General features: G+C 41.6%; 1 long non-coding RNA gene across 1 annotated transcript; it reads left to right on the top strand.

Moving 5' to 3' along the window:
* Positions 1 to 50: 50 nt before the first annotated feature.
* Positions 51 to 7,604, top strand: LOC146558841 (uncharacterized). The gene is made up of 2 exons (XR_014888548.1): positions 51 to 1,147; positions 4,984 to 7,604. It is a non-coding gene; the product is annotated as an uncharacterized LOC146558841 (long non-coding RNA).
* Positions 7,605 to 16,829: the final 9,225 nt, after the last annotated feature.

Raw genomic sequence — 16,829 nt, 5'->3', positions numbered from 1 at the left:
AATTTCCTTCAATTTTGGTGTCAGAAGTGGGATCCTGACAGAAGGTAAATATGTGTCTTTCATATTTATATAAAGACCTATTATACCTCTCTCAGTGATCGACCATAAAAAAACGGGATATGCTGACGAAGTTTCACTTAGTGATCCAGAGAGATACACTGACTGACTTCCTCAGTCCCCGAATAAAAAAACGGGATATGCTGACGAAGTTTCACTTAGTGATCCAGAGAGATACACTGACTGACTTCCTCAGTCCCCGAATAAAGTAAATTAACCCTTGTGTGGTGTTGGTGGACACAGGAAGTTGCCTGTTGTCTTGAATATTTTAATTTTGTTTAAAAAATAATAATAATAATAATAATTAATTGTTTAATTAAACGTACGTTAAAAAGTGAGAAGTTGCTCACTCAGAAAAAAGTGACACAGAAAGTTGCCTGTTGTCTTAAATACTTCTCGTTAAGTGAGAAGTTGCTCATCAAAGAGTGACACAGGGAGTTGCCTGTTATCTTGAAACGTACGTTAAAAAGTGAGAAGTTGCTCACTCACAGAAAGCTAGTAAATAATTAAATTTAATTTTGTTAAAAAAAAAAAAAACGAAAGAAAACTGAAAACGGGTCTCACAGACCCGATTACCATACAAGGGTTAAAAGCAGTAAATTAAAAGCAGAAAGACACAGGAAGTTGCCTGTTGTTTTACGAGAAGTTGCTCGTTAAGCGAGAAGTTGCTCGCTAAGTGAGAGTTGCTCACACAAACAAAAAATTGCTAGCAATAAATTTAAAGTGACCTCAGCTGTGCCGCAGCGAAAATACTAACATAAATCCTCCTAGCGTGTAAACCCCTCTGGAAATCACTGAACATGGGTCAGAATTATTCAAAGACCACAGACAGGTCCGATAAAAAATCTAAAGTACCTGTAAAACCAAAAATTAATAAAATACAAAATAAAGTCTCAAATAACGGCTCAGTACAACTCCCATTTCCGGTTACGTGTAACCTACGTCCGCGAATCGGTGAAGACGTCCATGATCACGTATCCAGAACATGCGGGAGTGCTTATGTGACTGACTTTGTTTACAACTTAAGAAGTTCAATGCATTCTAATTTCTTTTCGGAGCCTTATCCCGAACGATTATCGCCAGAAAACAGGTCAGTAGAAATGTTGAATATCATTTGTGATAAGAAAAGTAGTCTGCTTAAAAAGTCCTGTAGAAAATATATGATAGAATGCCGCGACGTGATACATCAAATGTTACCACTATGGAAAAAGGGACCGGAACCAGGTGTAGATACTTTTACATCAAATAAAACTAGTGCAGGCTCTGGCATAGAAAATAAACCTACCGCAGGAAAAGCTAGTCTTGCATGTTCAGCCGTTCAGCCTACAGCCCCACACCCTTACGATGAGACCGAATTAATAGTCGCTGTAGCAGCTGCACGTAAACAATGTCAGCATTCTGATCCAACCAGCTCAAAAGAAAGCGACGAAAAATCTGAATCACATGCAACGGATCTTAGCCATCTCTTTAAACAGGATCAGGAAAAACAATATATACGCCGCAAGGAAGAATTAGCAGAACATAAAAAAAGAGAAAAACTTTTGAAAGAAGAATGTGAGGAACTTATGAAAAACAATTTAGACGACTATGAAGAAAAACTTTTGCATCAGGCAGTGTCCACAATAGACACCCACATGAAACGCCACGATATCGTAGCTAGAGGTTTAGAGGTAGCTAAAGAAATACCTGTTACCCGAACTTTAATAAAGACTTATCTAAAAGGAAAAAAGGAAAAACAAAGCCGGAATGACAAAGGTCCTCACGCCAACACTCGCGGTAGTAAACAAACAGACCCAAAGCATGATAAAGCATCCACAACTGCAGAGTTTTTGTGGGTAAATAATGACAAAATCACCGATTTCTTTAAGAATCTAAAGAAATTCCTGCTAACAATGTCCAGAGACAAAATTGACTTAAATGCAGTAACTATGTGTAAACAGAAGCCTGATGAATCTATCCTAGTATTCATGAAACGCTTTATGCACTGTTGGACAAGCTAGAGGTGCAAATTTAGCTCAGTTTTCCAGCAGCCGCAGACACCCAAAGCAAAAATGAATTTGTGTATTTCATTTAACATAAAGGGTGAAATGTTTGCTGACACTGATAACAGCTTATGTTTTCTCTGCCCTATGTACCGACATGATGGAGAAGGAACATCCTCTGTGTCAGCTGGACCCTCAGCAGAGAATGAACTCAACATCCTTTTTGTCCGGTACTCTATGTCACACACTGTGCCAAAAAAAAAAACGTGTACAGACGCCACTACCAGGTAATCCCATGACTGGGAGCCACACTTTTGTTTCTCTCACACTGTTCAACAACATGATAACTGCTCACACAAGTGAAGGTCAAACAGTGATTTTGTCACATAACTCAGACATAGGTTATGATATAACTACACCATGTCGTCACATAGATCTAACCTATCCTATCCACTGTACTATTTCTGCACTTATGTTGCCAGCTGAATACCAGAATATGACATTGTGGTCTAAAAGTGAGAATGATATAGGATTTATTGACTGTACACTTTATCACGTACACCTATTAAAACACAACAAGCAGTATATGTCAAGCAGCATCCCATTTCCACGGAAAAAGCCGCAGTCCTAGATGTCATGATAGGAGATTTATTGACTACAGGAGTAATAAAGCCCACACTCCTGTCAATCCTGTGCCAAAGCCTAACAAACCTGGCGTATGGCGTTTCATACAAGACTTAAGGCAAATTAATGCAGTCAACATTCCTCTGCCACCTCTCGTTTCAGATGTTCACAGCATATTGACATGCATTGCATACACATTTTACCGTGGTGGATTTATGCTCCGCTCCTTTTTCTCAGTACCTGTGACACACAGCCGTTATTTGCATTCACACATAGAAATAAGCAGTACACTTGGACTCGTTTGCCCCAAGGCATGATAGACAGCTCTGCTGCTTTCTCAATGGTGCTCCACTCCTCCAGGGCTGCACCCTGATCCACATGTGGATGACCTCCTCCTCTGTGCTGAAAGTGAAAAACTATGTCAAACTGCTACACACATGCTTCTCCAGCACCTCCAAAAGACTGGCCACAAAGCATCAGCAAAGAAAATGCAGTACTGTCAGACTTGTGTTCAATATTTGGGATTCACACTGTCTCACGGAAAACGTTCCATGACTGCAGACAGGGTCAAAGCTGTGACCTCCGTCCCTCGTCCCACTACACAGAAGGACATGTCGTCCTTCTTAGGCATGGTGAACTATTGCAGACAGTGGATACCAGACTGTTCTTTTCATGACCACATTCTGCGTGAATGCTGCAAAAAAGACAAGCCTCCTCGAATACTGTGGTCCACAGAAATGACTGCCTCTTTCAATGCATTACAGGGAGCGCTGACCTCCGCCACTCAAAGGTGCTGCCTGAATTGTTCAGGAATGCCGGCCTGCCTGAGGGCAGTAGCAGCTTGCTCTATCATGATAAGGGACTGCGGGAAGCTCACACTCTCACATGACACTATTCTACACACCAATCACCAGGTCACGACCATTGTAGCAAACATAACTAAACAACATATGCAAATCTCACTATAAAAGCGAGCAGCACACCTGATTCGCCAGCACATTTATTGATCCTATGCTGTGTTCTTCTGACCGACAGGATGGCTCAGACAGGCTTGATGATCATGACTGCATGACACGTATACAGGAATCCACAGCACCACGTCCAGATTTAGAGCAAACACCTATCCCAGACTCAGCCACGGTTTATGTGGACGGGTCCTGTTCAAGGCCGAGTGACAACTCATTTCTTTGTGGCTATTCAGTGGTAACAGTGCCTGACATCATACTAGAGGCTCACTCATTACCATTTCACTCAGCACAAAAAGCAGAGCTCATGGCTTTAATACGCGCCTGTGAGCTCCACTTGGATAAGCGTGTGACGATTTACACAGACAGCCGCTATGCATTTGGCGTTGTGCATGACTTTGGCACATTGTGGAGACAGAGAGGATTTAGATCTGCTGATGGAAAATAAATTGCTAAATTGTGATTTTGTTCAAAGACTTTTTCAGGCTATACAGCTGCCATCGGCCGTTGCAGTTGTAAAAACGAAAGGACACAGTACAGCTGACACAGACGAAGCAACAGGTAATGCCTTAGCAGACGTGACAGCCAAGGCTGCAGCTGCATCACAGCTCCCACCTCCGCAGGAAGTATTATCTGTGCCCCTACAGCTGCCACTTGTTACACTCCCAGACTATTTAGAAACAAATGTTGATTTAAAATTCATACAAGAGCAAGCCTCTGCATGTGATTACACCTATTGGGAGAATAATGACTGTACCTTAGATGACAGAGATGGCTTATACAAAATCTTAAGGGTTTGATTGCCCTCCCATATTCCCTGGTGCCAGTCCTTGCCCGACATTTTCACTGTGTGAGTCATGTCGGACAAAGAGGGGTAATAGGGGCAATGAAATCAAGATTTGTAATTGAGAAAACATCACATGCAGTAAAAGCATATTAGCAACCTGTCTAACATGTGCGCGAACTAATGTAGGTAGCTCAAAAGCAAAACATCAGCATTTACCACAACCAGATTTTCCATTTCATACATTACAAATTGATTTTACACAAATGCCAGCGCAAGGAAGTATCAAGTACTTACTGGTAATAGTGGATCAATTTAGTAAATGGGTAGAAGCTTATCCAACCTCAAAAGAAACTGCAGAAGTAGTCTGTCAAAAGTTGAGCAATGAAATAATACCCAGATTCGGAATACCTCACCAAATTAACAGTGATAGAGGACCTTCATTCACATGAGAAGTAATTAAAAATTGTGCTAAAACTTTAATGACCTGGGTCAAATTACTTACTCAAGTCCTGTGTGAGATTAGAATGACTCAATCTGAAGTAACCAAATTATTTCCATTTGAAATAAGACTATCTCCAAGACCATGGTCAGCTTCCAGAGGGGCACCGCTAGTAGAAGGTGATGTATATTGCATTGTCCACTGATGTTCACAACCTGGTAGAAAAACTGAATAATAACTATCAGAAAGTTTGTCTCTCTCAGCCTTTCCCCTCCACAGTTCCACCAGTGGAGACAAGGAGACGCATGTTGGAGAAGCCACTAAAACCAAGGACACTCTGGGAGGCCGCGCGTGTTCCAGCCCCCAGGCTTTACTGGCAGTGACGAAGAACCAGCATCCTCACAGACGGACAACCTCAGTGGATTCATGCCAGCAGGGTTAAGACCAGCCCAATCGGACCATCTCAGGCGTCGGATCAAGCAGACGACATCTCCGGCGAGCCAGCGCCCGGAACTAGAGCAAATAAACACACACGGGTAGATGACATCTCAGGCGAGCCAGCGCCCGGATCCAATGTACACACACACAATCACTGATTAACACACAACGCCTGAAAGAGCCACAACAAGGTACTCAAACATCCAGCAGGAACAGAAAGCCAAAAGTACCACATGATGTCTAACCTGATAAAGCTAGACTCATTCCATCCTGATAATGGAGAAAATGAAATGCCCATTGTCATCATACGACGCTTATTCTGTGTCTCTCGAACCTGGGACCAGGCCAGGAGACAACTGAAGAACTGTTTTTCTTATATATTGTCTTATATATTTAGGTTATTTATCATATCTATCGCATTAACTTTAGGATTTCTCTTTGCTATTTTGTATTGTAAACTGCAACCATGTTCACATTTCTGCAGGTCATATTTTGCTGACTATACCTCATGCTCCATTTTGCAAGACACCTACTTAATGCACTCCTCACGTTCCCTAAAATCAGTAAATAGCAACATAGACGCCACTAATAAACCATTTTATGCACCCTCTAGAACAGGAGCTAACGCCTGGTATGAAAATGCCAGAACAGCCGCTCGTGATTTAGGAAACAGTAACTGTTATGTCTGTTCAAAGGCTAATCCAGAACAGGTAATAGTAGGATACCCCATATCCGGTTTCCCCCTCACTGAGGGACTAGAGAAAATCAGCGGAAATAATGCTCTCTTTAAAGACGCTTTACAGTTGACTCTGAGCCCTCTCGACTGCCTACTTAGACACACACACACACCAACTAACCCTGAGACTCCATTAGGCGAATTATTGAAGTTATCTAATGACACCGCAGGGACCTGCGCCCCAATGAAACGCCCTAAGAATAGGTTAAAGCCCTCACTGCCCTTAGGACAGATCCCTCTCCATTTTAATACTAGTATGATATGTCTGCGCAGACTAAAGTTAACTGGCCCAGACACACACATAGATTATACAAAGGATAACTATACATTCTTCTCTGACTCCCCAGGTGCACGCTGTAATGAGACATGGCTAGCTGTCTCTGTGGCTGAAGTTGTATCATATCTGGAGGAACACACACACAGTTCAAGTTCGAGCAGAGACTCGATCATTGTTCCCCCAGACGGTGTATTAAATGACACTGACTGGGGGGAGTTAGTTAAATCACACATGGTCACGCGCCTGACCAGACCAATCCCACATGCTTATTGGATGTGCAATAATACCCTTAGATTAGCTTTACCTGTTAATTGGACCGGTACCTGTGGTCTAGTAACCGTTGATGTATGCTGTACTTTCATTCCCAATAATACCGCTCCTAACGGTTCATTCACACAAGCTATGAATAAACTTGAAGCATTGCAGATAGAACTAATTGCCAATACAGGTCACGGTCAGTGGCTACATAAGTGGCTACAGGACACGTTTGGAAGATGGAAGGAACTAATTGTAGCCTTTGTAACCGTTGCAGCATGTTTTTGATAATTATTGTCTGTTGTGTGGTACCCTGTGTACGTTCAATGATAACCCGTATAGCTACTAGTACAGCTACTTCAATGTATTTGCAATTGGCACAAATTGACCCAGATTATGTGTCAGATGTTACCAATGATGTTCCTGATGTGTATATTGAACATTAGGTTGTGAACTATTACATTTTATGATTTGCTTTTTATATTATGTTATTACATTTGTGATTTTTCCTTTCTATTTGAGTTATTATTTTTAAAAATAATAAAAGAGGGGAACTGTTAGGTATTTTGATACCACGGTTAGCATTTACAGGATATTGTTTTATACAGGAAAACTGTTACTCAATAAGGCCCAACTACTAGTTGTTTTTCTCTTTCTCTGTGACCCAAGAATTAATGTGTAGGACTCACAAGCTGGTACCCCAAGGTCGAAAACACCACAGAGATGAGACCACTTCCTTACTCCCATCCTCCCTTTTTCTTTATCTCCTGGAAAAGGCTCGTTAAAGGCTAGGTGGTTTGTTTCAGAATTCACTGATGAAAGAACTCTGTATTTTATGTCTAGGAGTGTATTTTGCTGGGATGATCATAAATTGTAGCTGAACTGATAAACTACACAAGGGATACTTTGCTCAGAAGGCAGGAAGACGTTTCCTTATTTGGTCTGTACCGGTTTGAACTGGGAAAGCTGACACACGAACCTTTTTTTTCATCTATATAAACTGCTGTGTATCAAATAAACCTTTGAGTCGATTTGGGAAGACAACCTGAAGCAGTCTGTGTTTCCTTGTTCTCCCAAGCTGCTCCCGACGTCGTAACTAACCCAGCTGAATGGCATACCTGAGTGTTACTTTAAATAATTAGGAATCTTAGAAGGAAAGGACAGAACTCTGCTTATCGCTCACGCCACGGAGGAAACCCGGGAAGGCAATTTCCTTCAGCTCCTGCACCAACCGCATAGCGTCAACCTCGAGCTTGAAAGGGGACATGAAATTCGGGGCCGTAAGAACAGGGGAACTGCACAGTAATGCTTTCGCAGACTCGAAAGCAGTCTGACAAACAGGCGTCCACACAAAAGGCTTCATCGGACTGATCAAATCGGTGAGAGGAACGACGACAGTGGCAAAGTTCTTACAAAACCCTCTATAATAACCACACATTCCTAGAAATCGGCGCAGCGCCCTTCTCGTTTGTGGGACTGGAAACTCAACGATCGCCTGTATTTTCGCGGTCACCGGCAGTATCTGTCCCTGACCCACCTGTTTTCCCAGATATGTGATGGTGGCTCTGCCAAATTCACATTTGGCTAGGTTCAACGTAAGCGAGGCCTCCTGAAAACGGCTGAAAACGAGAGAGAGTGTTTGTAAGTGGTCAGACCAGGTGGATGAGTAAATGACAACATCGTCCAGGTAGGCATCGCAGTTATTCACGCCCGACAGTACTTTGGCCATAAGGCGCTGGAAAGTAGCGGGTGCATTACGCAACCCAAACGGCATAACCGTATACTGGAGAAAATGGTCCGGTGTAACAAAAGCAGATATTTCAGAGGCTCGGGGAGTTAAAGGTACTTGCCAGTAACCTTTTAACAAATCAAGTTTGGTTACAAACGATGCCGATCCCACTCTATCAATACAATCCTCCATTCTAGGAAGAGGAAATGAATCAGGTTTGGTAACAGCGTTAACTTTCCTGTAATCATTACAAAACCGAGGAGTGTTGTCGGATTTTGGTACTAGCACACACGGCGAACTCCATGCGCTGGCGCTCGGAAAGGCTAAACCGTGTTCTAAGAGATAGTCAACTTCCTTCTGCATTATCGCCCTTTTCACTGGGTTCACTCGGTAAGCATGTTGCTTAATCGGTTTATGTCCTTCCACATCAATATCGTGGCACAGGACCGCAGTTTGACGAGGGTGATCAGAAAAAAGTGATAAGTTGTTTTCTATCAGATCAGTGATGTCAGCTCGAGCGGGTTCAGACAGGTGGACTAAATATGTGTCTAAATCATTTTTCAACCGGCCGCTACCCAGCGCTTCACTTTTCTGGAGTAGCCCGTCATCAGAGGGTTCATAGGGAGAAACAGTACTAGCGGCGCACACTGGAGACGGCGCACCCGAAGGACTCCTCGAGTGAAACGATTTTAACAGATTAATATGACAAACCCTAGACTTTCTCCGGCGGTCTGGGGTCTGGATCACATAGTTGTTGTCACTGAGTTTTTGTTCCACCACATATGGGCCAGCGAACTGAGCTGATAAGCTGGACCCTACCACAGGCAACCATGCTGGCATCATGCGCTAAGCTAAGCACCTGCCCTCGATGTGGCTTCGGCACCACCACCTGCGTAGCACCAGGCAAACCACACCGGTCAGAGGACCACCTCCTCATAAGAACTCTATCCTGCAAAAAATAAGAAGTGGGTGATTCACTTCCTGCACTCTTAGCTGCAGATAGAAAACAGGGAGCCAGTGATGAGTCATTCTGCTGAGCGGTTATCAACGCATCCCTATTCAATTTCTCATCCAGCTCTGGCATCAGTTTCATCACATCGCTTTTTGTTCTGTCACTCTCACGGCTGGGAGATATTCTCTCGTCTGGCGTCGCCATAAACGTGTCAGCAACATCCATAACGTCATCAAATTTGCGTGACTGCGCACGAGTGATTGCACAAACAGGAAACACATTTAACAAAGGGGCGGCAACCTCAGTGACAGAAGAAATAGGCGTTTCCACCACTTCAGGCGGTGGGAAAACTGTCCCACCAGCCAAGTCATTTCCTAAAATAAACGAAACCCCTTTAATCGGCAACTGGGAACTCACCGCAACTTTGACATGCCCCGTTTTCACGGGCGAATGTAAATGGACTTTGTGTAACGGCGCCCGAAGAACGCTCATCTTAATTCCCCAAACCAACACATCCGAATCACAAGCAGTTTTATCTGACAATGGTAGTACACTATCCAACATAAACGACTGATGCGCACCTGTGTCCCGAAGAATAGTAACAGGCACTTTGTCCCCCTCTTCTCCCGTCACAGAAACAAAGCCTTTCGTGATGAACGGTTTAAAACGTGGCTCTATTTCTGCATCCACATGGTGCAAATCACGGGTGAGAGTGGAATGCGATTTAGGCAAAGGGACAACTTTGATGAGACCTACGCCCGCTGGATTTCTAGAGCCTTTGCGCTGCTCTTTCCTCCGGAGCGCAGGACAGGCAGCGATTAGATGTCCGGGTCCGCGACAATAAAAACAGTCGCGATTAACACCATCCTGTCTATCTTTCAGTCCTATCTTTGGTGACTTTATCTTCCTTTCCTGTCCCACCCTAGTATTCTGTGAGACAGCGGCTGAAAATATAGTTTTGTGGGTGAGAGTAAACTCATCAGCCATCACTGCCGCTTTAGCAAGTGAGGTCACCTTTTGCTCATTCAGATAAATAACTACTTGGTCCGGCAAACATTTTTTGAATTCCTCTAACAAAAGAAGCTCTTTCAGCCCCTCGAAATCCTGTGCTTTACTGGCCTGCAACCATCGTTCAAACAGGCGACTTTTTTCACGGGCAAACTCCACAAATGTCTGATTGGCGGTTTTTTCACACTTTCTAAATTTTTGACGGTAGGCTTCTGGGACTAGCTCATATGCCTGCAACACAGTCTTCTTCATGACGTCATAATCCAGGCTATCTTCAATTGATAAACTGGTACACACCTCCTGGGCTTTGCCAACCAATTTGCATTGTAACAGCAGCGGCCAAAATTCCTTCGGCCAACTTAACGCGGCCGCTATACGCTCAAAAGCGTTAAAATAGGAATCCACTTCGGCCTCACGAAACGGGGGAACCAGTTTAACGTGTTTGGTGATGTCAAAACTTGTCGGGACCGCGGTGGACGTACTAGGATGACTAGAGGCAGATGTGGAGGGCTTTCGCTCCAGCTCCAAAGCTCTGACACGGAGGTGCATTGCTTGTACCTCAAGCTCTTTAGCACGGGCTTCCACCTCCCTAATACGGAGGGTCAAACGGAGATCTTCCGTAGACCGCCCCGCCAGGGGTTCCCCGGCCGTACCAGACTCAGCTGCTTCAGGCTTCGCCCCAGCAGCATCAGGGTCCGCCTCGGCTGTGTCAGAGCCCGCCTCAGCCGCATCAGAGTCCGCCTCGGCTGGTAGCACGTTAACAGGCCCTTTGGCATCCGACCCCGGCTCAGCCTCCGGAGCCACCTTCACACCCCCGCCATCAGGCTGCTCTACAGCTGCCTGCGGGGCAGGAAGAACGCCTCGCTCCACCAACTCTGCACACAAAGCGTCCCTAACCACCGCTTTGCGGGCACCATAGGACACTTGAACATCATAACAACTAGCAATGATAAGCAAATCCGCTTTCCTGCACTTCACAATTCTATCCCACGAAGGCGAAGTAACAAAATCATCCAAAGAAAACTCCATAATTCCACACACCTACCACCCCCACACCCAAGAAAACCGCCAACAGACCAAACACACGCAAAAACCCACAGAAAAAGGCAGAGGACGAGCCCCCAATTCATGTTACGACCCGTCTAGGGCCAGGCCATAACATGAGCGAGGCACTCGCTTCCCTCCCCAAGACCCAAGCAGTCACACGCAACAAATCCGTTAGATGTGAAGTGATTTATTTACAAGGTGAATAAAGAGAACAAAAACGGGAGTGTCAACACTTCAGGGTGAGCCAAGGCCAAAACAATAAACAAAACAAACCTACACAAATCCCGCACCCCTGACCTCACCAAAATAAAGTCAAAATAAAGACAGAGTCTGACCTCCTTAACCAACTCAAAAACAGGAGAAAAAAAGCAGATTAAAAAAATCTAGCTTTTCAGTGCAACAAAATAATAAGTAAGTAAATAAGTTCAAACTGAGCATCAGAATGAGGCAGAATGATGATTTAAGTGACTGATAGGAAGGATAAAAGTAATTCACATGCAACTTGTTACAACCAAGGTATGCAAAACAGCATCTTTGAACAGCAGCAGAAGACCACACCGGGTGCCACTCCTGTCAGCTAGGAAAAGGAAACTAAAAATATCCATCCATCCATTCACTTCTGCTTCTCCTTTTCAGGGGGCGCTGAAGCCTATCCCAACTGTCTTAGGGCGAGAGTTTTGAGCTTGTTAAAAATATTATGAAAATTAAGTTCTATAGTTTTTAAAAACATCAGATTTAAACCGAAGATTTTTAATATAATAGGATATAAGTGTCTTCAAAGTGCAGGTTACTTTTAATTAAACTTCAACCACCTTTTTCTTCACCAATACCAATATTAAGACAGACAGTGCTATTGAGAAGTTGATGAACTTCAGACGGATGTCCAGCTGACAGGATGTGAATGATCACAATCATGTGAAAAATCTGCACTTTTTTTTTTAGTTTCATTCAGAAAACAGTGAGCTTTGTTAACATTGCACTAAAACATCAAACCTCCTCACATTGCTTCTGTTGTATGTTGTATGTTTTTTCAAGAACTGCACAGCGAGACTTTACAATGTAAGAAATGATTTAGATCTAGTTTTTTTTATGTAAATGCAAATACTAACTGCTGTGTGTTTGTCACTCAGGAGACAGCGACTGCGGCATCTTGTTCATACCCTCTATTATAATTTGCTTTCATCACCCTACTGGCTGCTTTTCTGGAAGCAGTATAATTATGTTTTACGCTAGATACACCTGGAGGATGTTGTGCCTGAATGTAGTAAATGGTTGACATGCTTTACTCAGGGATTCTTTTTTCTTTTTTTTTAGCATGGATCATTTGCATTACTATGTTGTCCAGTTAGTCCTGTGTTTCATCCTTAATTCATTAAAAAAGAGGTTTGGATGGGCATATGAATTCAAAATTCACATTTTGGTTCTTTTTAAATTATTCAAGCAGTGTTTCACCGAGTGGTGAAACCCTTCACATGTTTAATTCTTTAAAATAATCATAAAAAAAATCAAATACTGGATTTAAAAGACTGGCGAATCTTTTTTTTTTCATTGATATTTTATAGACACTTGATTTTGGGAGGAAACAGTGATCTTATTTTGACTTAAAAACGACTTCCTGAGTTTAATTCAATTATGTTTGTGAACAGTTGTTAAAGATTTATATTCTCAGTAGGAGGGAAGGGCTTAGAGCTGAGAGCCACACTAGGGGAGGCTGGAAAGTGGTGAGGAAGCTCTAACAAGCAATTTGTTTTTCTTTTAGTCTTTGAATGGGATTTGCTGAGAACAGCAGCCCAGAAGAAGCGTTGCTTATTATGTCCTGTTTAAAATAGTCTCAACCACCACTTACTGGACATCACGGTGTGGGTTTTAAAGCTGTATCACAGGAACCAGCTGTGCCTTTGTCTTTGTCACAGGTATTAATATTCAATTCAATTCAATTTTATTGATATAGCGCCAAATCACAACAACAGTCGCCTCAAGGCGATTTATATTGCACAGTAGATCGTACAATAATAAATACAGAGAAAAACCCAACAATCATATGACCCCTTGGAGCAAGCACTTCTATTAATACTATACTAATACTAATAATGCTTAAAACTTGGCCCTTTATTGGTGAAAACTGCTGCCATTTATCACATGACGTTTACACCAGGTCATTGAATAAAACACCACAGACACATTTTCTATTATTTAAAAAAAAATAATGGACTGGTCAGCGTTCCTCACAGTTTATGTTTGGATGTGTTATTTAAACCTTTCACTTTTAGTTTGCCTATTCCCAAAAGCATACGCAGTGATTAAGCAGGTCTATTGATTTTTCAGAGTAAACACTTTTCTCTTGAGCCTTAATTGCTTTTCCGGCTTAAAGCCAGCAGATGCACCTAAATACCTGCCCCTCAGAAATGATTTCAAACTACTTTGGCTCAAATCAGGTAAGGACAAACATGTGGAAATAAATAAATCAATAAATGGGGACTGAATGAAGTTGGAGGGAATGTTCATTAAATCTTGACTTAAAATCCTGTTTACATTTTTCCTTTTATGTCTTTATAAACTTTTTTTCTGGCTCTATGATACTTCATTAAAAATGATGATTGTTGGAGGTGCTTGGTAAGGTTTACATTTAGAACAACATAATAGCATCAATTTAAGTGCATCAATAAATCAAACCGGGAGAGGGAAGAAAACAAAAACGGGAGTTTGAAAGAGGAGGAGGACATATCCACAAGAAGTCTTAAAATACTGTTCGATGTAGCTCAGATTTGTGTCATCTTTTTATACGCTGCCATATCCTCTGCATAGTTTAATCTGACAACCTGTAATTATCATTGTGGCTGACAATGATAATCAAACTCCCTCTCAGTAGCTATATTTATAAATTAGCCATAATTACTGGATTGCAGGATTTGCATGAACACAGTCGATGCAGTGGTCACCATAAGTTCCACCCAACTATTAAGAATTGGTCGTTAATATAATTAGGCGAAAATAATTATTGGTGGCAGTTTGTGTGTTTTTTTTGTGCACACTTTGTGAACACTCTGGGTTTCAGCTTTTTTTTCTTGGCTTTTTTCATTCCCTACATGCACTTTATAATCTTCTTATTGATTATACATTTCACTCAGTGATGCAGCGTGTTATACACATTGTCTGCTTGTATCAGATTTTTATACTTTCCACAGAGTAATTGTGTTTTTATTGCTGTTATTTACTTTGCTGTTTATGAGCAGCTTCGATGCGCCGCTGTTACTGTAGGAGAATATTGGCTGCAGTCACTCATCAAGGTTTCTGGTGAAAATGATTTTTCTTTGAGTTGCTTTATGTTTGGACTTTGAACAATCCTGACCTGCTTTGAAACCAAAAAACACAAACAAACAAAACAAAGACCAGCCACCTTTTTTTCTGCTCTGTATCTACTTCGTTCTCAATTACAGAATAAGTACAGAAATATAACCAAAGCTCATGTCCAACAACAGAGCCGTCTTTCTGACACCTTAAGCTACAGGATGATAATCAGGGTCAATCTTAAAATGTACTAAGCTTATCAGACTGCAAAAGAAAAAAACACACAGTGTACTGTACATATAAATACAGGCAAATATATTTCCAACACGAGTCCTTTCTTTCTAAAACCTCTGATTAATCAGCTAGTGTGAGTCTTAATGGGACTTTGAAGTGTTGTGAAGTGGCTTGCATGTTTCTTTGGTGTTCTTGTTTACTGTCATAGCTCTGTTTCACAGCCTCCACACTCTTTTTGTTTTATATATTAAAATTATGATTCTGTTAATGATTTATTTTATTTTAATACAGTGTTTTCTGAATAAACAATGACACTGCTAGGCTTAAATTGTACTAATGCAACAGAAACTTTGTCAGTTGTGGTTACAAATAAATGAACAGTTAATGCAGTTAATATAATTACATTGCTGTCATTGCATATGATCTTAAAGATAATCTGGTGTAAGGAGTGAAATAAGCATTTTTGCTCTCTCTCTCTCTCTCTCTCGGCCTTTAATCAGGAGGTGATGGTTAATCAATTTTGCTTTATAATTATGCATTCAAGGTGAAATTGCTTTTCTCTTAAAAACTAGATGAAAGGGATAATTACACAAAACAGCAGGTAACAATTTTAAAACGAGTACATGCTGTGTCCTGTCCTTCTGTATAACTGTGATATTAGTTCATTGTTAGGTGGTTTTGTCAACCAATGTGAAGACTTCAATAATAATAATAATAATAATACGATATATTAGTTAGCTTTTTTGGGTATGAATTAGATTTTTTTTGTTGTGAAGTAAAAACAATATAATACTTTTATATCATTTTATTATTGCAATAATGCTGAAAATGGGTCATTTTAGCCCACTGGTAATACGGTGACATTAGAGTATGAGTTAAACAGTACCTTTAGTAACCTTCAGGAGCACGACGCTTGATTTAGAATTTTGCAGGAAATCTACGTCCTACCTTATGTAGTAATCATTCCATCCTTACACTGCAGCCTTCCACACCATTCAAGTGGAAGGCCATTCAACCCGGCGTGTAGCTACATATCTCAGGAGGTGCAGCTTCTGTAGAAGGTTTAGGTGAATGTTTACAAAGGGATTCCAGTCTGCGACATAGATCTGACACACATGTACATTTACAGATGTAGCTCAACTGTGTAGGAGTTTGTGGGTGGATGAATAGGCGAACAGATGAAAGCGGTGGCTGTGCCTCAGGAAGTAAATCAGTGGGTATTTTAATTGGAAGGTTGGTGGTTTCATCCATGGCTGCTCCAGTCTGCATGCCAAACTATCTTTGGGTAAGACAATGCATAGAATAGAAAGCTCTTACAGTAGAAAGATAAGGAAAAAAAAGACATAGACATAGAAAAAGTGTTTGGATGAATGTGTGAGGGAATGATGTGACAAATACTATACAAGAACCAATCCATTTATGACTACAGAGGGACACAGGTGTACAGTTTATATCAAATAAAAAAAATCATATTATAAGTATATTTATTTAGTAATGAAGAGTTATTGAGGAATCCTCTCCATATTTTGTCTGTTACATTAAAGCCTTCAAAAAAAAAAAAAGGGGGGGGGGGGAGTTGCTAAAGGGCTTTAGTAGATGCTTGTAACTTAATAGCAGATTAATTATGAGAGATTGTTCCTGGTGATATCAGGAAACACTCAACTCTAAGCTCTGTCTTTAACTTGCAATGGCTGGTGGTGGTTAAATGGTTGGTAGCCCCAGTTGCAATGCAGGTGAATGCAATGTGCATGTAAATTCAATGAAGCTGAGTGCTTTTTTCATTTATTTGCTTACTTTGTCTCCTGATTGACAGACGTTATTACAAAGAACAGCACCAAATTCTCCAAACAAAAGGAAGGTCAGAGCACAACCTTGAAGTGGTTTTGTCAGGCTTCATTTTTCCAATTTTCGATACATATAGGACATCAGTGATGGCCTTTGAATTGAAAGATTAGATGCCAATTTACAAAACATTACATTCCCAGAGGGCAACGTAAGGAGGAAGCATTAC

The sequence above is a fragment of the Mchenga conophoros genome, linkage group LG15 (assembly GCF_057382185.1).
Source record: "Mchenga conophoros isolate Kocher_MC1m ecotype Shallow Benthic linkage group LG15, M_conophoros_male_GT1.1, whole genome shotgun sequence".
Lineage (NCBI taxonomy): Eukaryota > Metazoa > Chordata > Actinopteri > Cichliformes > Cichlidae > Mchenga > Mchenga conophoros.
This window is presented reverse-complemented; position numbering and strand designations above follow the sequence as displayed.